Genomic DNA, 24,878 nt, shown 5'->3' on the forward strand with positions numbered 1-24,878 from the left:
TGGGGAACGCCTGTGAGGAGAGGTTGGGGGGTGGATGAGGAGTCTCTCCATGTCACTTGGAAGGACCGGTCACTGAGGTAGGAGGAGAACCAGGTGAGAGCAGTCCCAGAGATCCCAAGGTCAGCGAGGCAGGAGAGGAGGATGGAGTGATCGACGGTGTCAAATGCTGCAGAGAGGTCAAGGAGGATGAGGACTGAGGAGAGGGAGGCGCCCGAGCACGGCTGAGGGAGTCAGTGACAGCCAGGAGAGCCGTGTCAGTGGAGTGAGCTGTGCGGAAGCCGGACTGCAGAGGATCAAGGAGTGAGTGTTGGGACAGAAAGTCAGAGAGCTGACGGTGGACCGCCCGCTCGAGAGTCTTGGAGAGGAAAGGAAGTAGGGAGACAGGGCGGTAGTTCTGAGGAGAGGTGGCATCGAGGGTTGGTTTCTTGAGCAGTGGGATGACAGCAGCTTGTTTAAGGAGGTGAGGGAGGAGAACAAAGAGGAGGTAGCACAGTTGACAGATAGATTTGAAAAACACTCAATGGAAGGCAAGAGAGTGAGGGCAGTGGAGGCAAGGGTGGAGGGGGAGACAGAGCGGAGATTACGGCGGAAGGTGACAGAGGGAGTGGGTGGAGAGGGGAGGGAGGGGAGGGAAAGGGAGAAGGAAATGAAGTGGTGGTCCGAGATGTCCATGGGTGTCATGGAGAGTGTTGTAGGGGAACAGCCTCTTGAGAAGATGAGGTCTAGCTGGCGGCCAGCCCTGTGAGTGGGGGGAGATGTGGAGAGAGAGAAGTTAAAGGAGTGAAGGAGAGGAAGAAATCCGGCACAGTGAGAAGGGTTGGAGAGGTGGATGTTGAAGTCTCCCAGGAGGATGGTAGGTGAGGACAGCGAGGGGAGAGAGGAGAGAAGAAAGTCGAGTTCATCCAGGAAGGAGGTGAGTGGACCAGGTGGACGGTAGAGAACTAGAAGGAAGAGGTGAGAGGGAGAGGTGATTTCCACTGCATGGAATTCAAAGCTGTGGGTTGAGAGGAGAGAGAGGGGATAGTTATTACAGCAGCAAGGAGATCAGAAAGTTCTTTATCGGTGCTGCTGCCTGTGCTCTTCCCTCTGTAGGAGGCCTCTTGCTGGCCATCGGGGGTGGCCAGACTTTGGGTTGCGATGGCTCATCAGACCTTGGGTGTGATGCCCTGTTGACCCTCCATGGTGAGGTGCCTCTGGGGTGGGTTGTGACTTCCATGGTGGGGGACAAGGTGTCTTGTTGGACCCTCGGAGGGGGCTGTTGCTGGAAGACAAGAAGGCAGATACTGGTCATGCAGTTGTGCAATTGCATGTCCATGGCACACCGTTGGCACTATGGGCTAGAAAAACAGAGACTAAACAGATGAGTCTTCAGTCGTGATTTAAAGTCTAAGACAGAGGGGGCATCTCTTACATTGGCTGGAAGATCGTTCCACAGCTTCGGGGCCCTATAACTGAATGCTCTACCACCTGCGGTTTTCTTGTGTATTTTAGGGAGTGCTAAGTAACCGGCTTCCTGTGAGTTCAATGGCCGGCCTGGAGTGTATTCGATAAGGAGATCTTTTAAGTAGGGAGGTGCCAGTCCCTTTAGTGCTTTAAATGTTAATAACAGCACTTTAAAGTCTATGCTGTAGCACACGGGCAGCCAGTGAAGAGAAGCCAATACTGGAGTGATGTGTTCATGTTTTCTTGTTTTTGTTAGAATTCTTGCAGCAGCATTTTGGACTAACGAAGTGCAGAAATAGCTCTGTTTGTGCTTCCTGACAGAATGGCATTGCAGTAATCCAATCTAGATGTAACAAATGCGTGTACCAATTTCTCAGTGTCCTGTAACGAGAGGAATTGTCTTAGTCTAGCAATGTTTCTAAGCTGGAGGAAGGAAGATCTCGACACATTCTGAATGTGTGATTCAAAGGATAGATTATGATCACAGATGACACCCAGGTTTCGTGCCATCTCCTTAGGGAAAATATTAAAGTTATCATTACTCAGTTTTGTTAGTGCATGATGAACAGTTCGATTTTTGGCTCCTAAAATTAGGACTTCTGTTTTGTCAGAATTAAGCATAAGAAATATTTTTGTCATCCATGTTTTAATCTCAGACAGACAGCAGATTAGTTTTTCTAGGTCTATGGTATTGTTAGGATTTACTGTCGTCTGCGTAACTGTGAAAGTTAATATTATGTTGTTGAATGATATCACCTAAAGGGAGCATTTTATAATGAAAAAAGTATAGGTCCAAGGACTGAGCCCTGTGGGACTCCGTACTTAACCTCAGTTGAATTTGAGTGGTTCTCGTTAATCTGTACATATTGGAGTCTGTTTGACAGATATGATTTAAACCATGACAGCACATTGCGAGATAGGCCAATACGGTTTTCTAAGCGGTGTATCAAGATTTCGTGGTCGATTGTGTCATAAGCCACACTTAAGTCTAATAAATTAATAACACTGGCGTGCCCTAAGTCGGAGGACTGAAACACGTCATTCAATACTTTTAACAGGGCCGTTTCTGTACTATGGCCAGAACGGAAGCCTGATGGAAATTTCTTATAAAGATGATCATTAGTTAAAAAAGCTTGCAGTTGGTTTGCACCTACTTTCTCTAGAACCTTAGAAAGGAAGGGGAGGTTTGAAAGGTCGATAGTGTTTAAGTTGGTTAGGGTTGGCACTGGATTTCTTAAGAAGTGGTTTAATTACAGCTATTTTAAATGATTCAGGAACAGATCCTGAGGATAAAGAGACATTAATAATATTGTATATTTTGTGAATAATTAATGGCAGAGATTGTTTTAGCAGTTTAGTGGGTATAGGGTCTAGTGCGCAGGTTGTTGTTTTCATTTTAGTAATTAAGGAGACCAATTCCTGGTGATTTACTACGTTAAACGAGTCCAAGGTAGGCAAGGTCTGTGAAGGACTGCACGTGTCGGCTATAGTATCTGTGTATGTTTCCTGTTCTATCTGTTTTCTAATGCAGTTAACTTTGCTATTGAAATGATCCATGAAGTCACTGCAGGTGATATTGGGGGGATAACTTCTGAAGGCTTTACCTGCTGGTTAGTAAGTGTCGCTATTGTATTAAAAAGAAAATGCAGGTTATTCTTATGCGTCTCTATTAAATTGGAGTAGTAGGCAGATCTAGCAGAGGACAGGGCCTGCTTGTATCTTATTATACTATCATTCCAAGCCATATGGAAGACCTCTAGTTTTAGGAATAGGGGCCTGGTGGCCTATAAATAGCTATAAGCTGAAGAGGTGGATTAAGCCTAAGTTTTACCTGGTGAAGTTCAAAAGATGTGAAGCTGTCTAATGGCTTAGTAGACAGGCACGGGTCTGTGCGGTAGATGGTGGCCAGCCCCCCGCGGCCTGTTGCACGGGCCTTCTGGCAGTAAGAGAAGTCATTAGGGGAGGCTTCTACTAATGGAATAGTGTCATCTGGTCTTAACCAGGTCTCAGTCATTTTGGTATAAGCTTTCACTGATTGATGGGTCAGAAGGCTCTTCCCATTCGGCAATGGCTGTCTTTTGACTTGAAAGAGAACCTCAATTACTTTGCACATACGCTCTCCTACATAGCCCCCTGTTTAGATGTAGACTGTCCTGTTTGTACAGGTCCCATCTATCCCAGAAGAAAGACCAATGCCCCATCAATGTAAAGCCCTCTTCCCTACACCAGGATTTCAACCATGTGTTGAACTTTCTAATCTCTGCCTGTCTCTCTGGCCTGGCACGTGGTACCAGAAGGATTTCAAAGAAAACTACCATGGAGCTTCTGCTCTTTTTAGTTCCAATGTGGACCAAGACCATTGGATCCACCCCGGCTTTGGCCAGTAGCACGTCTACTAGTTTATGGAGATCTCCAACCTGAGCACCAGGCAGGCAAGATAGCATGCAGGTCTCCTCATCACTAGAACACACTGTGTGATCTACCCCTCTAAGAATCGAGTCCCCTACTATAACTATCTCCCTGTTCTAGGGGGAGTGGGCACATTGGTGCTCAACTGCCCTCCCATTACCATCTGAGCTGTCACTGTCCATTTCAGTGTCCAGCTGTTGGGAATTTCTAGCTCTTGGGTTGTCTCTTCTAAGGGGTGGGTACGCCCTTTTCTACGGTTACAACCTACTGTAACCCAGCTGTGCTCTACACTTTCCTGCTCTAGTGTCTCAACCTTCCTAGGTTTTGGCATGCACACCATCTCTCTAATGGGCTGACCAATTCTTCTATATCACTAATACAGTGCAGATCAGCAAGATGAGCCTCAAGATCATGGATCTCTAATCTTTAAATCTTCCTGGATGAGTTAATCCAGGAAGCCAATCATTCTGAAAACCTGACACTGTAGTGGACAAATGTTTCTAAATTTAGCAACTTGTTAGTGCCCTAAAACTGTCTCTTGGTTTGTGTCCCCAATTCAACTGCGTGACTTTTTGTTACCGAGAAACCTCATCCTCAATTAAGGGAAAATAAAAACAAAATTATGAATGCTAAAAATGTCTGAAAGTACAAACACAACAAGATAGCTCTCTCTCACCTGTCCTGTGTCTGTGTTCGGCAACTACTTGTAACTTCTTGCCTTCAGCTGGTCCATTTCTTAAGCCTGGCAAAGCTGCTAAAAGTGGACTTGAAAATTAACTAAATAAAGATAATGTTCTAACAAAAACTGAAATCTCCCTCCACTTGCATAGCCTTGACAGGAGCTCCCTGGCAGGTGATGTCCAATACGGTCACATGTGCTGCCTGACTGGGAACATATAATTCTTATATAAAATAACGAGAGATTACAGAGGAGTGAGAAAATGTTGAGGGGAAACGCGATTCTCAATTTGTCAAGCCTGAATAGGAGTTTAGACTGGCACCCTGTTTTATAAAGTGATGTGGGATCTTTAACAAACACAAGTAGTCATGACTTCTGCTTAACGTCTCCTTCAAAAGATCTCCTTCAGAGCAGTGTCTCATGTTGTCATATTGGGGTATTGTTTTGGAAAAGAGATCCAGCGGGTGGTGTAACACCTACCCATTCACCAAACTCTTCCTAATTCGGCTTCAACAATGCCATTTTGATACAACATTAAAATAAAGAAATAAACTGACTATGGTGTGTAGGAGTTAACATTGTTTGGAAGGAATGAGAGTGAAGGCAAAGAGGCATGTGTTGTACCAAAAGAGGCTGGAGATATGGGTAGGCTGGACTGAACAGAACAGTGTAGGAACAGTGCAGGAAAAAAATACTATGCCACAGACAGCAGACCTGAGGAAAATGTAATGAGTAACATGCCTTTTTCCTCACAGAACTGATGTCATGATAGAGAGACTTCACAGAAGAAAGTACTCTAGTAAAGAGTTTCTTAATTATTTTCTTTATTAATGTAATACATGATACAAAATATAATTCCTAACTATTATCATTCAGACTTACTTGTTTTTACATATGAATGCCTGGTTATTTTAGATAAATAAACATCCAAACCTTTCTGAATTTATATATAGACTAAAACATTGAAAATCAACCAATACATCATGAACATCATCTGAGTTATGATGTTGATCACATGAACCCACACTTACCCTAACCCTGTTATACATGTGATTAACATAAGAACTTACATGAAGTGCAGCACATATTCATGTGTTTGTCCTGTGGTATTCATATATACATTCACGAGGAATCACGGTACCTTCTTGCAAAGTGTGACCAGATTAACATTTATATATATATGTTTTCCTCACAAAATAATTAGTTTTGAATCGGAAAAGGTGCTATTGTTAGTTTGAAGAGATGCACGTTGCTCATTTATCTTAACATTATTACTTCATTTATTTTTTGGAGGGGTTGCAATTTGTTATCATTTATTTATAAAGTGATAAAGTGTTACGTGATATAATTCGTAATAAGATACATTAATTAAAATGTTTGTTCTTGGTGAAATTATGTAACGTTTTGTGTGTCGAATTAAAAGCGAATTATAAATCTTTAAACACCTTTATATACTGTACAAAACAATGTATCTTACAGTTAAGCTCCTGCCAAATAAGTGGAGGAGCGTTAACTTTTTTGGAATAATAAAAGGATCCGGCACGAATACAACTAAAATATAACTATAATTGTGGCGCTGCCATTGCCACTAAAACCGCAGCAGGCAAACCTCATAAGACACCGCTGTGCTGAAGCGGCGCACCGGAGAGGGCATGCATTGCACTGTACACGACACCCACACACACGCCCATTAGGAATGAGCTACACTTTATAACATAATTGAAACCGGTTTCGCAATGCAGTTTCTCATAGTCATACATTATATTGTTGAAAAAGAGGCTATGGACGCTGTCAGCTACAAATTCCCCAATGAGTTTCAAGCGAAACGACACGCAATGTTGAGACGTCAGTATTCAGCGCTTTCTTTCCTGTTCTCTTTTATTCTGATCACGGCTTTGCACGGCGAGTCTGTGAAACCTCATGCGAGTCAGGCTGTGCGACGATACTGACACAACACAGGTAAACCATGACTTCTCAAGCTCCGTGCGAGCTGTTTGACCAGCTCGTACTTTATGTGTTGTACCCGTTCGGCGGTCGAGCCCCGGCTGCGGCGCCGCAGCGCAGTGATCGTAGCGCAGCCTGAAGGCCGCGGCTGCAGCGCGGTGTCGCGACACACGGGCGGCGGGACAGCTGCGGATAACCGGGAACTTAATGTCGGTTACCGTCCACATGTTTCATTTCTGTATTTGTCACATGAAAATGTGTAGTGAAAGTCCAGTAGGAATACTTTATTATAGTCTACAAAAGTTGTGACCTAATGTACTAAATGGACATTAAATACATTTACATTTAATTGAGCTTCTTTCCTTATGAATTAATTAAAATGCTTCTTTGTTATTCACGTCTTTATAAATTGCTTTCATTACTTACCTGACCGCTAAGTTACCACAACCACACATTTTGAAGCTCGAGTAAGTGACTCGTTTTGCCCAGGCAAGTAGACTGTAGAAAGTGTTTGCTCGTTGCGCTTGTGTGGTTTTACCAGTGTGACTGTGGGATGAAGCTGTTAACCAACTTCAGAAAAAAACATCTGAAAACATTTGCGTCTCTCGCTCTTTCAATTACTGAGATTTAGCTGCACTTGATTAAAAATGAATACCAGTGACCGTTGGACAGCATTCACATTTGTTACATTATTATTTTTTCCTTGATGTTGACTACTTTAACTTTAGTACAGGACTAGGGATCACCGTTGTTCAATTCACACTTTTTTAAATCGAGAAAATACTGTGGAGCTTTGTCAAATATCTACTGGAAAGATCAATAAATTTCACCATTGGCTTTATTTGTATACATTCTGCTGTTCAAATAAATCCAGTTTAGTTGAACAACATATTTCTTCTCTCTTATCAGTTTTGTACCACAAATTGAGTAAAATTGATTGAAAGTTAAATCAATGTGTTGTCCCTCTACCTGAAGTGTTGGTAGTGCACAGTCAGCACTACCTGATATTTATAGACAATATTTCCTCACAGAGTATTTTTGGCCCCAGGATTTAACCTTTACACCACTAGATCATAGTTTGCTTTTGGTCTGGGCCTTTGCAACATATTTGTTCTGAATAAAATTATATTCCACTTCTGAAACGATAACCTATAAAGACAAAGGCAAGACCAAAGTACTTTTTAGATCTCATCTTTGTTTATGGCTGAAATATAACAACTGGAATAATTATATCTTTTCACATTATAAAGTACATAATATCTGGTGGCAATATGACCCTTACTGGTTAATTTATTGCAATCTTTAAACATGTACTTGGCATATTTTTGATAATAGCCTACATGTATACACATGTAAGCTGTAGGCTATTATCAAAAATAGCCTATAGGCTCACATACATACATACAGCATACATTGTGGCCGAAAATAAGACCACAGCATTGTACCCTGAAAGCTTTGCGAGGTGATACAGTTAACACACATGAAGTGGTATGAAGCTGATAGGAGACAAGAACATTTTGAAAAAATCTACAACCAACAACTACACAATGTGTAATATTTAGTACTGTACACGAGCAATTAAAGGGTAAAGATACATATTGAGGTTTGAAGGTTTATGCTTATTATATACACATTTTGTTTAAAGTTTTATGAAAAACGACAAGGCCTAAAATGTGACCTGCTTAAGTCATTTACTTAATATGAGCTATATGCATATTATTTAAAACCCTGTGTTTCTGTCGATTGCAGAACCCGTTGGAAGAGCACGGACTCTGAGGGGTTAAACGCGTAATGAGTGGAGCAGGTGGAGACTCCGGATGAAACGAGAGATCCAGGAACAGACAGGATGTTAAGGGAACAAATAATGGGTTCAGATCGGATTTTAACTTTGATACTTGTTTTTCAATTTGTCAATCGAGGTAAGTTTATTTTATTTTATTTTACCCGCTGTCTATGATTGTATGGCCCTTAAATCGAGTGTAATTAGTGCGCATTTGACAGGAAACTTCCTCTTTGCCACATGACATGCGCAAGACACACTCAAACCCTGACCCGCAGTCATAAGTACAAATCTGTCGTTTTTAAAAATGTGTTGTCAATTTCAAGGCAATTTCTACTACGCAATAACGTACAAATTTGTAATTTACGTTTTGATTAAATCTAGTCCTTAGTGTTTGAAATAATATGTACTATCAGTTGATATTCAGCTGTACTCGACCTGAACAATTATCAGTTTGTGGCTATTTAAGACGTATGTTATATATACTAGAATAATAATTTCGTAGTATTGTATGACTTGTGTAACATTTGGAGAACTAAAGCTTAATTATATATACTTTCAATACACGGAAGGCTAACTTGTTTGCTACTGTACTGTTGTAGATCTGCTGACAAAAAGGCATAGGTTATATGATGTATATTTTACAATGGTGTTCTCACAAAGACAGAAACATAATTGTTATTAAACACCATTAGAATCTGTGTTTTGTAAGACAAGGGCGTCTGCTAATAAATACACAGTCCTTAGTTTTTCGGGAATGGCAGGACTTTTATTTTGAAACGACAAGCGCTTCCAGCGGGTTGCGGACCGGAAGTGACGGTGCGCTTAATGCTGGCAGCTTCGCGCTGCTGTGACGCAGATCACGAGGCGGGGATTCACTTCTCGAGTGTCAGCTGAGCGCCGAGTCGTCTTTCTGTTTCATTTGCCAGTTGATCTTTCAAAGTTAAATTGCGAAAATCATATGTAATATAGTGCTGTAACCCCATACACACATTTTTGGCAAACAGCACAATACATGAATGAATTGATTTATGAATTGATTAATTAATTGACGAATTGATTGATGAATAAATGTACGAATTGACGAATTAATTTATGAATTAATTTATGAATTGAAGATTTAAGTTTGACCCTTATAATGCTCCATACTGCCCTGTCATCAGAGCATAATGATATTTTGAAGTGACTGTGGGAAAGTCTTAAACTAGTCTACTCCACAATATGTTCATCCTCAATAAAATTAAACTAGTAATCCAGCATGTACAGTGCCTTGTGAAAATATTCACCCTCTTGGCATTTTTCCTATTTTGTTGCCTTAAAATAGATTTTTGGGGGGGTTATATAATTTGATTTACACATCATGCCTACCACTTTGAAGATGCAAAATATGTTTTATTGTGAAACAAACAAGAAATAAGACAAAAAAGCATGCATAACTATTCACCCCCCCCCCCTTGGGGTACATCTCTATAAGCTTGGCACATCTAGCCACTGGGATTTTTGCCCCTTCTTCAGTGCAAAACTGCTCCAGCTCCTTCAAGTTGGATGGGTTCCACTGGTGTACAGCAATCTTTAAGTCATAAAACAGATTCTCAATTGGATTGAGGTCTGGGCTTTGACTAGGCCATTCCAAGACATTTAAATGTTTCCCCTTAACCCTGTTGTGGTACCATGGGGTCTCTGTGACCCCACTCCAATGGTACTGTCAATGTAACTTTTTCATGGTACCAGAGCAGGGTTAAACCACTCAAGTGTTGCTTTAGCAGTATGCTTAGGGTCATTATCCTGCTGGAAGGTGAACCTCCGTCCCAGTCTCAAATCTCTGGAAGACTGAAAAAGCTTTTCCTCAAGAATTGCCCTGTATTTAGCGCCATCCATCATTCCTTCAATTCTGACCAGTTTCCCAGTCCCTGCCGATGAAAAACATCCCCACAGCATGATGCTGCCTCAGGGTGGTTTGATGAGAGGTGTTGTGATGAGACATAGCGTTTTTTCTTGATGGAAAAAAACTCAGTTTTAGTCTCATCTGACCAGACTATCTTCTTCCATATGTTTGGGGAGTCTCCCACATGCCTTTGGGTGAACACCAAACGTGTTTGCTTATTTGTTTTCTTTAAGCAATGGCTTTTTTCTGGCCACTCTTCCCTAAAGCCCAGCTCTGTGGAGTGTACGGCTTAAAGTGGTCCTATGGACAGATACTCCAATCTCCGCTGTGGAGCTTTGCAGCTCCTTCAGGGTTATCTTTGGTCTCTATGTTGCCTCTCTGATTAATGCCCTCCTTGCCTGGTCCATGAGTTTTGGTGGGCGGCACTCTCTTGGCAGGTTTATTGTGGTGCCATATTCTTTCAATTTTTTAATAATGGATTTAATGGTGCTCCGTGGGATGTTCAAAGTTTCGGATATTTCTTTATAACCCAACCCTGATCTGTACTTCTCCACAACTTTGTCCCTGACCTGTTTGGAGAGCTCCTTGGTCTTCAGGGTGCCGCTTGCTTGGTGGTGTTGCAGACTCTGGGGCCTTTCAGAACAGGTGTCTATATACTGAGATCATGTGACAGATCATGTGACACTTAGATTACACACAAGTGGACTTTCTTTAACTAATTATGTGACTTCTGAAGGTAATTGGTTGCACCAGATCTTATTTAGGGGCTTCATTGCAAAGGGGGTGAATACATATGCACGCACCACTTTTCCGTTTTTTATTTCTTCAAATTTTTTAAAACAAGTTATTTTTTTCATTTCACTTCACCAATTTGGACTATTTTGTGTATGTCCATTACATGACATCCAAATAAAAATCCATTTAAATTACAGGTTGTAATGCAACAAAATAGGAAAAATGCCAAGTGGGGTGAATACTTTTGCAAGGCACTGTATGATGTATTGCCCAAGCCAAGACAGACTTTGTTTAAATGTTCAATGACAGTGTAAGGAAAATGGAGTTGGAATTAGGGCTGTGCGGTGACATAGTAAATGTATATTGATACAAAAATTCTGTATTTCCATCACGGGGGGGGCGTAGCTTTGTTCTATTCTGAAGAAGTAGGAGGACTCTTCTATATTATTGTTCAATCAAACTGTATAACCGTAGTTACTACACAAATACAAAATAAAAGTAATATTAATAAATTTACAACACAAACAGAATAAAATAAAGATATATGCATTTGAAATATATCAAATCTCATTCCCTTTCAGTAGTTTTTTCAAACTATATTATGCTAGCTGGTGCTTAACAGATTCATAATTTTTTTCCCCTTAGGTCTGTCGCTGTTGCCAAAGCCTCAGAATATAACCATAACGTCAACGAATCTAGAGAGTGTACTGCAGTGGAGTCCAGTCACTCTCAGCAATGGAACTGTAAACTACACTGTTCAGTATAATGTGTAAGTAAAGACTGGCATACTGCAAAACAATTAGAATCGGCTTTATCTGAAAATATCAAATTTTCTTGGCTTTTTCTTGTATCTATTCTTCATTATTGATTGATTTTTACATAAGAATCGTGTGCATATCCATGTTAGAATTTAAAAGTATGTTTATTTACAGTAAAAGTAAAGTAATTATGAGCCAAAGTAATGACTATGTGAATCAGTATTGGGAAGCTTAAATACTGGGGGTGCTGCTGCAAGGTGTGTACTAGGCCTGTGATTAGTTTATATAAATGGCTTGACCTCCCTTTTTCATCATATGGAAGCATTATTCAGTTCCCAATATCTGAAGTATGCAGTTGACGCAGATAATGTTGTAGATAAGTTTGTTCTAAAGCAGTATTCCTCACTAATATATTACACATACACATAGCTTCCTAATCTTCAAACATTGAAATCAATATACATTACTAATTTACACACACCAAAAATATATATGGTGCGAAGTCAAAAATAGATGGGTCTAAACAATAGAACTTGCACACTTAATAAAACTAAAACATATATTTATTAGGGCCCGACAGATATATCGGAGGACCGATATTATAGGCCGATATTGACGTTTTACTTAAATATCTGTATCATCACATATTCCACCGATAATGTATTTATTAGAAAACAATGTAGTTTTCTCAAACTATTGGCTAAATATTTTTTTTCAAATTACCTTAAAACCCTTGTCAGACTTCAGACAATAAATTAAATGTGTTTATTTGGTTTTACAGTCGTTATTATAATTATTTACCATTATTTTTTAACAGTTATGGTGCTTAGTTTCTGCTGGAAGCTTCCGACTCCACAGTGATTCTCAGCACAGCGTACACACTGCTGAGCACCGCGGTGAAACACACCCTCACTGAGAAGCACAGGGCTCATAAACCAATAAACCTGTGTTTTACTAAAACACTCATAACTGATAGAACGTGTTTTTGAAAGCTGTGCAGCATTTGAGTATCCATGGTTTTGATTGTTTATTTTTGTCATGACTGAAGATTACCGCATACTATGACACAGAGGCGCATTTTTACGGAAAAGTTAATCACTTTTCAGAATTCACAAACATCAATTCAAATAAAGAAAAACGGTAAATGTTCACTGAAGATGTTGACTTGGATATCCGCAAACAAAAACTGTCTACAAATGACATGCATGTTTTCCTGTGATCTGAGCTTGCATCTCAGACAATGTTGGATAAAACTGAAACTACATGATATTTATAAAATATTTCAAATCCTGCATCGTGTTTTGGCTGTGATTCGTATTGCAATACGTTTAACATACGTATTAAATAAGTTACACTTTCATGGGCGTTTTTAAATACATTTTTAAAAACAAATGCAGCTGTGCTGTGCTGCCTGCACTATAACCTGCCCCTGTTGTATAGGCAGTATTGAGCAATGAGCTAATATAATCTAGAGCAGCACTTAAAACTGTCATATTTGCTCTAATGAATAGAACATGCACATCTTTCTTTTTGTGTGTGAAATTGCTCATATACCTTGGTCTCTGTACTTATGTATAGAACTTGCATATTTTTATATTTTTCCTTAATTCTACTTTATTCTATTTTTACAATGTTTGATTTGTGGTTGTTTTTTATGATGGAAAATTAATGTTAAGTTTATTATGTAAAATGTAAGAATCCTGCCTTCAGTGCATATTTGACACAATTTGTCTCTGACAGGGAAAACTGGTCTGTTTGTGTTCTTTTCACAGCATTAATTTCATTTTTTCTAAAATGAATAGCTCTTACGGATGGATGGACATTGAAGGTTGTGCCCCGACGAACAAAACGCACTGTAACTTCACCTCTGCCATCAAAGTGTACCAGACAGCAACTTTGCAAGTACGAGCGCAGAATGGAAATGACACTTCTGCATGGCAGGTGTCAGATACGTTTCGTGCCGATGAACAAAGTAAGATTCTTTTTTTGGGGGGGTTGCTTTTCATTCTTCTCATTTATGTTGATTTAATTAATTGTATTGTATCTCAGCGCAGGAGATGAACTTATGCATGTTGATTGCAAGATAGAAAGAAAATCAATACATAAAATAATTATTAACAGTCATAAAAATCTAAATTCTGAATTAAATTGCAACCATTGACAGCAGAACAGTAAGCATATGTGTGTAACGTACCGCGGGGCATGGGAACAGGGGACCCAGTTGCGGTGCTGGTAGAGGTGGTCAGACAGGCATGAGTCGGATACCGGCAGGACAGGGCAAACAAGGGCAAGGCAGAGACGTGGTCATGGTCACATGCGATCAGGCAAATGGGCAATCAGGGGAGGAGCAAGGTCGTGGTCGGGAAGTCAAGCGGGAGGTCAAGGAATCAAGGCAGTAGCTGGGCACAGGTTGACTGCTCAGAGATATAGATTAGACTGCTGATGGATACTCCGCCTAAAAAACAAAGCAAAATGACCAGAAATATGAGGAAGACTACCATGAGCAACTCTGTGTCATTATTGAAACATAAATAACCACTTGCATGAAACAATGAAGCATTGCATGAAACTAAAATATAACATCTTATGCAAAGAGAAGCGCTTTGAAACGGCTCTGTCTGTCTACAGCTGTGTACATCAATGCAGAAAACGTGCTTTTCAACAAAGTGCCTTTGCAACAGGGCTGTTTGTGCTGCATTTAGCAGCCTGGTAGTGTCTTTATTCCGTGTGCCCGTGGGCAGCGCTGACTGAAGGCTGAGGGGCATCTCCTTAGTCCTGTATAGATACTGGATTGGATTGTAGTGCCAACAGCAGTATAATAAACACTAAATCAACCTGTCGCCAGCCCTACAAATGGTATTCCATGTGACATTTATTGCAAGTACTAAAAGTTCAGAACTTAAAAAATTCTTATCTACTTCACTAAATCAGGTACTTTTCCACGTTTCCAATCCGCACTCAAAACAGACTGATGGTCTATGTTCGGAAACATACCTGTGTGTTCGAATTCCAGTGAACACAAAATAAACAGCAATAGTTTCCTGTGTGTGTAGCTTAATAATATTAATTTGTTTGTTGCTCCTCTTTCCTTTTTCTGTCATTGCTAGTTTTGCAGAAGGGTGTTTGGCTTTTAGATGGGTTAACATACCAGATGTAGATTTTTGGTAGTTTAATTGCACTGCACATAATATACATTAAACATTGTTTTCATTTACTTTGTCAAAGTATTTCCATGCAGAACTTCTCTGTGAGGAAGCCATTGGTAACATTCTTGTAGCGCAGATATGTGCAGATCTGCAGAATTCTGCCAGTCCCATTGGTGGAGCCGTGCAGATCCGTTTAGAACTGCGGAAATCTGCGTTACAGGAACACGACCATTGTTAGTCAATCACAAACAAGAAATAACAAATCCCACCCTCCCGTCAATCTTCATTTTTTTATCCTAACAATACTGTATGTTTTATAAATAGCATGTTGTTGTTTTTTAACACAGTGATCATATTTATTCCTATCTGTATAATTATCTCAAAATAACATCCTGCAAAACTATTACTGAATTAACTTTTAGTTGTCTTGAAGTTAATAAGGAAGCTTCTGGATTTTTTTTTAAACGGACCTCCCATTATGAATCATCTGTTTCCATGGAGTAGGCTATACAAATACACAGAAGTAGCATTCACTGTCATGGTCAAAGTCATAGAGCTGTCTAGAAATTGCAGGCAAAGGCAAGTTGGGTGATGTATATAAAACAAAAAAAATCAACACTGATCCTGCCAGTTCATACTATAAAGTCCATCATCATGAAGCTGACGGCAACTGGTAACATTGCTACCTTGCCGAGAAGAGGATGCAAGAAAATATTACCACTACATGCTTTGAAAAAAGTGGTTCAGGTGGCAAATTGAAATCCAATGGCATTGTTTGTAGATCTCCAAGATGGTCTGGCATTATCAGCATACAATATTTCTAAAAGTACCAATGGCAGAGCTTCTGCATTTCAGTAACAGTTGGGACTGTTTTATGGTCAGATAGTGAGCTTTAAAAGCAGTTCACAAGTGAAAAAAAAGAAATCTTAGGGAGCTGGAGAAAATCTGCCAGGACTATCCAGAAATCCCTACTTAGAAGTGTTCAGAAACTTTTATAAAAGGACTACAGGACACATCTTATCAGTGTCATCAAAGTCAATAAATCCATGATCCTTGTATTTTGTTTTGTTTAAAATGTCATTATTTGTATAATTGTGTTAGTACTAATCTGTTTTGTATTAATTTGAGAAAAAGAGTGCATGCTTGCCTTTCTTCAATTAAATTAGTTTTTATGTTATTGATATATATATATGCATTGTATGTGGAGGAAACTGTACATACAAATTAAAATATATTTGAATAACATTCTTTAATCTGAAGAAAATGTACCTTTAAATCTTGTCCTTACATATACAACACTTGTGAATCTGTGGTGCAATCAGTTGTGATCAACACGAGAAACTTCACTCTTATTTCTGACTATAAAAATAATAGGCAAACAGGCTAACACAGACTAACTAATCAATCATTTTGTTATAATTTTCCCCAAAATCAAATTAAAACAATCTTAAATATTAGGAATTATGCTACATCTTGTAGTAAGAAGACTGACTTGTGAGCAGGTATCCTTCTGTTATTATTAGTAGCAGTATTGTTAATATAAATCTAAAGGACAGTACCTAAAATATCAATTTAAACTTACTTCTGATATTTCATTCTTTATTCAATGTTCAAAGCTATTTTTACAAATTATATCTTGTAGACCTTCTATTTGCTAAAAGCCTGTCACCAATTTGCCACAAGTCGTGAAAATATTGAACAAGACTCATCTAGGAATAAGATGGCAACACTCGATCACTGCTAGCAGATTCCTTGGTGTTCTAGGATCATAATGCATTAACTGAGTTGTCTTTCTGTTTCCACAGCTCACATTGGGCCACCTGAGTTTACGGTGCATTCTGAAAGTCATATGCTGAGAGTCATAGTTTTTAACCTCCCAGAAAAAGTTATGCAGTACTACAGAGACCGTTTACAGTACAAAGTGTATTACTGGGAAGATTACAATGAGTTGAGTGTGAAGGTGAGTGTGATGTATTTAAGTGATCTGGCAAGCAATCAAACCCTGCTGCAATGAGCTTCTGAAAAAAAGAAAATGAAACCTTTTGAAAAAGAAGTGAGTGTTTTCAGACTGCATTTTGTATGACGTATTTCAAAATATTTTTAAACAAACCCTTGCTCCTCATAAATTCAGAATCATAACACATTTGATCATACTAAGTTTCCTTTCAGTTGAGTAAGTGTATGGTTTAGTAGTTTTGCAGTACAATCATCATATCAAGGTATTGAGAGTCTCAAGTCACTGCCGTGTTTTACATATAACTTTACTCATCTAATCTAAAGAGATAAGCGTATTATAACTCTTGGCTGCCATAAGCTTTATCACCATAGCTTGGTGACAATACAGTAATCATTAACTTATACAGCAGTAACTGAGAAGGTGGGATGAGTAATTCAAACCAAGTGGTTTATTAAATTCTCCGGATAGACCGATGAAGAAGTAACAAGTTTATACACGTGAACCCGGAGCCCTCCTCTCACATGAAGTGAGGAAAAGAACTTAAGGTTGTGAGTTGGAGAAGTCTTTTTGTATCTTCAGATAGACAATAGGTTACAGTCAGTAGTGATTACATTTCATTAAAATACATCTGTACAAAATCTTTTCCAAATGCATAGTATTTAACATAGACCTAAGTTTGTTACTGTTGTTGAAGTGTTTGGGTTTGGTGCTGGTCAGTATTCTTCAGGCAGCAGAAGTTTATAAAATACATTGTTTTTAAGTCCTCAACCAAAAACCTGTGCCCCAAACACAACCTTTATACTGTTTGACTGTTTTAGCTGCTTGAATAACTTAGTAGTTGATTGAAATGACAAAACAGTAATAGCTGTATACAATTCTAGAAACATTTGTCACTATAAGTAGCTATTTAGGGAGATTATTTACATCAGAAACCAATGTGATAGTGTTTTATGGTGCATATTGTATTTTTTATATTTACAAAATTCATTTACAAAATTTCAAGTGCAATTAAATAATTATGTAATAATATTGTACAAGTTGTATTAATATCTACACTCACCTAAAGGATTATTAGGAACACCTGTTCAATTTGTCATTAATGCAATTATCTAACCAACCAATCACATGGCAGTTGCTTCAATGCATTTAGGGGTGTGGTCCTGGTCAAGACAATCTCCTGAACTCCGAACTGAATGTCTGAATGGGAAAGAAAGGTGATTTAAGCAATTTTGAGCGTGGCATGGTTGTTGGTGCCAGACGGGCCGGTCTGAGTATTTCACAATCTGCTCAGTTACTGGGATTTTCACGCACAACCATTTCTAGGGTTTACAAAGAATGGTGTGAAAAGGGAAAAACATCCAGTATGCGGCAGTCCTGTGGGCGAAAATGCCTTGTTGATGCTAGAGGTCAGAGGAGAATGGGCCGACTGATTCAAGCTGATAGAAGAGCAACTTTGACTGAAATAACCACTCGTTACAACCGAGGTATGCAGGAAAGCATTTGTGAAGCCACAACACGTACAACCGTGAGGCGGATGGGCTACAACAGCAGAAGACCCCACCGGGTACCACTCATCTCCACTACAAATAGGAAAAAGAGGCTACAATTTGCACAAGCTCACCAAAATTGGACAGTTGAAGACTTGAAAAATGTTGCCTGGTTTGATGAGTCTCGATTTCTGTTGAGACATTCAGATGGTAGAGTCAGAATTTGGCGTAAACAGAATGAGAACATGGATCCATCATGCCTTGTTACCACTGTGCAGGCTGGTGGTGGTGGTGTAATGGTGTGGGGGATGTTTTCTTGGCACACTTTAGGCCCCTTAGTGCCAATTGGGCATCGTTTAAATGCCACGGCCTACCTGAGCATTGTTTCTGACCATGTCCATCCCTTTATGACCACCATGTACCCATCCTCTGATGGCTACATCCAGCAGGATAATGCACCATGTCACAAAGGTCGAATCATTTCAAATTGGTTTCTTGATCATGACAATGAGTTCACTGTACTAAACTGGCCCCCACAGTCACCAGATCTCAACCCAATAGAGCATCTTTGGGATGTGGTGGAACGGGAGCTTCGTGCCCTGGATGTGCATCCCACAAATCTCCATCAACTGCAAGATGCTATCCTATCAATATGGGCCAACATTTCTAAAGAATGCTTTCAGCACCTTGTTGAATCAATGCCACGTAGAATTAAGGCAGTTCTGAAGGCGAAAGGGGGTCAAACACAGTATTAGTATGGTGTTCCTAATAATCCTTTAGGTGAGTGTATAAATCTTGTTATTCTGGGTGCTTGGTCATATTCATTGGCCAGCCCTTCTAGTCCTAAGGATGCTGACACATACATTTCAACTATATTATCAGTCAATTTAGGCCTAGATCAAATAAAATGATTATCCACAAATTAGACAATCATTTCATTGGCAATAATCCTTCGACGTATCCTGGTGATTATTTCACCTTACTTGTAAATGTGCCCTTGTAAGTTGGTCAAACCAACAATACCTAACAAGTTTTGGTATAATATGTATGTATGTATGTATGTATGTATGTTTGTGTGTGTTTGCTTAATATTTTATTTTAATTATGTATGTTACATTTCATTATCATTAATTTGTATTTGCAAAAAACAGTTCTGCTAATGGAACCCAGAAGAGAGATGATGAAGTCACAGTGCTGTGCTTACCTATCAACTATTTACTTGAATAATTACTGTGCTAATGTATGCCCTGTGCTAATTTATGGTTTCATATTTTGATTGTGCAGTATATGTCGCATCAAAAATCTCCAATTGAAATCAAAAACCTTCAACCATTGAAAAAGTACTGCTTGAAAGTACAGATACAAATTGAAGAGCTTCAAGTGAGGAAAGAAAGTAAAGTCCAATGTGCGATTGTCCTTGAAGATGGTAAGATTCTACTTTCCTTAGGTTTGAATTGATTTTGTGAAAAAAATAACTAATGATGATATTGCAAGTTTTTGACTAACATATGTGCTTTGCTTTTCAAGTATATTTTGCAATATTGACCTGACCTTTGACTCCTTACAATTAAAATAAGGTTAACTCATTCTGCTAAGAAATACAAGGCTCCTTCACTTTTCAGAGTACATGGATGTTCCCTGTGTGTTTCTATACTTGGCCATTTTAATATTTTATATTTATATTCTGATTTCTGTTAGTCAACTCAAACTCTCTAGATCAGGGATGGTGAACCATTTTTGAATGGAGTGCTCAAAGTCTGGTTTGTATACTTTGCTAAGTCTGGTTTGTATACTTTGCTAAGTGCCAAAGGGTGCCAATGATAGGGATATAAAAGTTTATACAGGGGCTAAACGGCAATATATATATATATATAGAGAGAGAGAACTCTGGAAAAAATTAAGAGACCACTTCAAGTTCAGAAATCAATAACCCCATTGGCCAACAATATGCTGGCCAGGTCTGTGTGAATGGGTCATTGCATGTCGACGCAGTGCGTCAGCTAACTGACGCAACCAATCAGAGTAGGGGCGCATTTTTGCGACCTCAACACGACAAGGTTAAGCCACCTTTGAACAAGAACTTGTGACCGTAACGAGAAACGCGCCGGGTTGTTAGAAGTGGTGGAGGTTGAAAATAATATAGTCACAGCAATTCTGAGTGTTATTGATGAACCAACAGTTTGGCGTATGTAATGCTAACTATTATCACACATGCCAGGAGTTATGTAACAATAAATCATATAAAAGATATTATCTCTATACAGGCAAACGTGTTACCCCCTCACACTGGGTTTGTTTCAAACAAAATTGATTCGGTTAGTTTGCTTTGAAACAATGTATCAGTCAGTGTGCTCAGTGTTCTGGTGTACAAATTCAAAATCAGTCCTTAACTCGGGTTCGTTTTCGTGATTCACTCCATGTTTTCTCAGGACTCGGATCATATTGCAATAATAAAGTGAGCTTGGTTCGTTTTGTATTAATAAAACACCGGATATTTACATTTTACATGATTAGTGCATATAAGAAATGGCAGCATAACACGTACAATAACAAATACATATGACTACATTGTATTGTTTACTGTATATTTGCTATACATGTGCGTAAATTTGATTTTGTAAATTGCATTATGCTTTGAACTGTACTGTAGTTTTGCACTTATTTGTAAGTCGCCCTGGATAAGGGTGTCGATCTGCTAATAAATAATAATAATAATAATAATAAACACGCCAATACTACATGTAGTTTAACACATTTGATTATTTCACGTTGTGCGCAGATCTGACCAGCAAAGCAATTAATTTTCATAATCGTATGACAACAGTCTGAATGGTGACACATCCAGCTGTCTATTTAAACACACTGTATGCAGTTATACAGACACAACCATAGGCTGCTATATGTGTGAATGTTATAATCAGCATTGTGCTGCTGAATGGTGATTGTTTTGCCTATATAAAAATATACAATTACACAGTAGTGTGACGTCTCCTAAATATTTTACTGCTTCTGCCATATCTTTAAACGGGGGAAATGATCGCACTTGTACAGACACGTCCAGAGTGTCAGTGCGGATCCACGGGCTTCTGTAGTGTCTCGGCCCCAGGGCCACAGCGCTCTTGCCAGCAGTCTCTGTTTTCTGTGTGAATGCATCCTTGCCGTCAATTTTCCCGCATTCAAACCCAGTGTGAATGGGGGGCAACAGGAAAAAAGCAGGCAAAAGTTACCGTCAATTTGCCCGCAATCTTCTGGCATTTCAGTGTTAAGTAATTTTTTCCAGAGCTGTAGATATATTTTTGTTGTTGTTGTTGTTGTAATTAAGTTATGAAGATAACATGCCAACAAAACACACTGCAATATAGAAATTTCTAAAAACTATGGACAGATAGATCCCAGCCCCCCACCCGCCACCTGCATCCACTGCCAACATCCCCCCACCTTGAACCCACCCCTGTATCCCCCTGTAGTCTGGAGAGCAAGTGCAGCTCCAGTCTGCTAATGGGAGTCTGCTGCAGAATATGAAGCTGAATAAAACGAGGCACATATTCTTCCCAAAAAAGATTATAAATATGCAGGTTCCATTCTTGCTCACCGATTATTGTCAATTTACAAATATAAAAAAGCAATAGTAATAGCACTTCACTAGCTTGATCATTTTTGGAGTATGTGCCTTTTTAATTTGCACAATGAGAATCTTTAATTATCATTCAAATTAAATCAATCAATCTTAATTGTATATAGTGGAATACCATACCAAATCATGTCACAACATTAAATAACAAAGAATAAGTGCATCATACAATGAATACATCATGTAAATGTTGCAGTATTGCTACAGTGCAGTGAAATGCATGAATCACATTTCATCACATATTAAGTTTGGGGATTATAATGCTTAAGTAAATTTAATATCCCATTAAAATCACAATCTACCCCCAAAACGAAGTCCCACAGATTCTCCCATTGCCCTGCCGTTACATACAAGTAGTAGACGTTTGTTCATTTGGCTGCATTAGTAACCCTTCATATTGTTTTGCGTTATGTTTGCACTTGCACTCAGTCATTACCAATGCATTTTTTCAACATATATTTACTTCATATCTACTGTTTTTACATTTTGTAAAATAACTAAAACTGGTAGATTAATATACATTGTGTGGCACTTATGTTTTAAGACAAAATAATGCAGTGGTGTCAATCTACCTTGAGTATAAGTGTGCACAAATGTACTCTACACATCAAAGGCATAATTTACTTATATTTGAGAATGTACAGCTTTCTTTTGCTAACTTTATGGAGTTTTTAAATAGTCGAAGTGTTAAATATGAATGTGTGGTCATTTCTCCATTTGATACAGGAGATAACGGTAAACAACGTGGTGAAAAACATGTCCATTGCTGACCACAATTTATCACAACAGGATAGACTTACGGTTTTTGTCATCTTCCTCCTGCTCTCAGAGTGCCGCACCGCAGCATAAACAGTCATCATAACATCTTGTTTGTGAAGTGCAGATCTGCGCATCTCCACCAATGGGAGCGGGGGATTCTGCAGTTCTGCGCAGAAGAACCCGTCCTAAAACATGAATATTCAGAAAGTAACGTGAGCGCAGCTCAATGACTTGGGGGTGGTGCCGTCACTGCCAAATATACTGACTGGTTTTCTGAAGTGCCAATCAATTTAGACAATTGGGGGGGGGCTGGCAAAAAAAAAAAAAAAAAAAAACCTGTCAAAACTAAGGGGGTGTCATGTATATCCCACCTTCTAAAGGCACGTAACCAATCAGAAACATTATACATATGTTCTGCCCCTGGAGCAGTTCTGAGTTGGTTTCCAAAGCCTCATTTCACTGATTGGCTCATTTACTTCCGCTTGAAGGCGGGACTAAGCAGAGTGACAGTCCAGAGAGCCTGTTTAACCGTAGTCAATGGCTGAACTGTTTCTGGAATAGTGGGTCACAGTTTCTGAGGAAACACCGGGAGGGGGCGGCGAATAGTGCTGTCGCACAGGGCGCACGATTAGCCAGGGTCGGTGCTGCATGCCCTTTGCACACTGGATCTAATATGCATCCATTTTTTACAGTCATGAAAAGATAAAAAAACTAGTGTGCATCCATATCTCACCTTGCACAACAGGCCTGTCATTGTCGTTCGACAGAGGTGCATCAATTTTGAAATTGAAATGATTTAATTTGCACTTTCAAATCAACAGTTTAACATTGAACTGTGCATTCAGATTTTTTTTTTTACGGTGAGGTGTCCTTTGTTAGTGTTTCATTGTTAGTTAGTTTTTTTAATTATTGTAAAACAATTAGGAAAAAGCTTATTTCTTCAGCAGCGCAGTTGCGACCTTAAAACGGTGGGTGAGAGCCTCAGTAGCACTTTGCCACGGCTGAGGATAGCACTTGATAATAGTTTTAAGAGCTTTTGAGGATCTCTGTTAGTTACATGTTTTTAAACGCTCTTATTGTTTTTGTATTGCTTGTTCCGCTTTATTGGCTAACCTGCTTGTTGTCTTGCTTACTTTGTTTTGTCTGTATGTTTAAATTGTGCGGCTTGTTGTATTTTTCATTGTGGTATGCATGTTTGAGTTGCTTGACTTGTCTGTATGTATAAGAGCGTGTTAAAAAATAAAATGTTGTTGTAGTTGAGGAGGTAAAGAAACAGTGGTGTAGTTTGGGAAGCGCACACTAGTGTAAGAAATGGGAAAGTCTGTGTATTTGGTGTGGTTTAAATGTATTCAATGTGCAATGTCCTCGACGGACAACTTTTCAGGTGTCGGACTGCAAATGATGTGTCAGATGTCGGATGCAGTGAGCTATGGCCTTCAGATAAGGCTAATCATATTTGTTCACACACAAACAAATCTCACAAAACTCCCAGCTACTTTCCCATCAATCTACAGTTTCATTATCCCACCCCTGATTAGTCACAATTGGCTAAAAATGCCCACATAATACAATATCTGCCAATTAATTGACCGTAATATTGCAAACCTGAATGTCAGTTTGCACATTGCGTGCAGTCTGAACTTGAGAAGAGGAGGTGGTGATTGTTTGCACTAGTAATGTTAGATGCGTCTTAAATGTGCCTTTAAATCTGTACATGCAATGTAAGAATAAAATAGTAGAAAATAAAAAGTAGGTAATTTCATTACCTCTCATGTTTAAAAGGTTGGAGACCCCTTTGTTAATATTAAATTGTCAGAACGTGCATATACTCTCCCAATCAGTAACATTGCTCAGTTTTTTGGAGGCAGAACGTTGAACTGATCTCAATGACTTGTTTGTTGCGCACAGTAATTCAGCAATACGATTCATTTTAGCAAATGTGTAGGAATAATTAACAAATGAATTTATTTAGCAGCAATTTTAACAGAAATTCCGTTCTGTTTAAAAGTGTCCCAGGATTGTGGGGCCAGGTAGCAACTCTACTTAATGAGAGAGAATGGTGATATAATTGTTAGTGGGGTCATGAAGATTTGTTATTCTAAAAATGTGCGTCACTGGAAAAGAAGTTTGAAAACCACTGATCTAGATGACTTGGAAGTAGAATAGTAGGATTACTGTGACATATCTTTGTACTTCAGCACTACAGATTTTATTATTCTTTAAAAGTATAGTTCCACTTGTCATTTTAATACTTCTTTGACATTT

At 39.1% G+C, this 24,878-nt stretch overlaps 1 long non-coding RNA gene across 2 annotated transcripts in view; it reads left to right on the forward strand.

Annotated features, from left to right (window-relative positions):
- The first annotated feature begins 6,224 nt into the window (after positions 1–6,224).
- LOC136751594 (uncharacterized) overlaps positions 6,225–24,878 on the forward strand; it is a 35,988-nt gene continuing 17,334 nt past the window's right edge. Inside the window, exons 1-6 of one of the 2 annotated variants that reach the window (XR_010817030.1) lie at positions 6,225–6,490; positions 8,225–8,394; positions 11,521–11,644; positions 13,406–13,605; positions 16,585–16,739; positions 19,508–19,649. This is a non-coding gene — a long non-coding RNA (uncharacterized LOC136751594). The remainder of the gene's footprint in view (positions 6,491–8,224; positions 8,395–11,520; positions 11,645–13,405; positions 13,606–16,584; positions 16,740–19,507; positions 19,650–24,878) is intronic. The other variant, XR_010817031.1, reaches the window with a different exon arrangement.

This window comes from Amia ocellicauda, chromosome 6, assembly GCF_036373705.1.
Source record: "Amia ocellicauda isolate fAmiCal2 chromosome 6, fAmiCal2.hap1, whole genome shotgun sequence".
In the NCBI taxonomy this organism is placed as follows: Eukaryota; Metazoa; Chordata; class Actinopteri; order Amiiformes; family Amiidae; genus Amia; species Amia ocellicauda.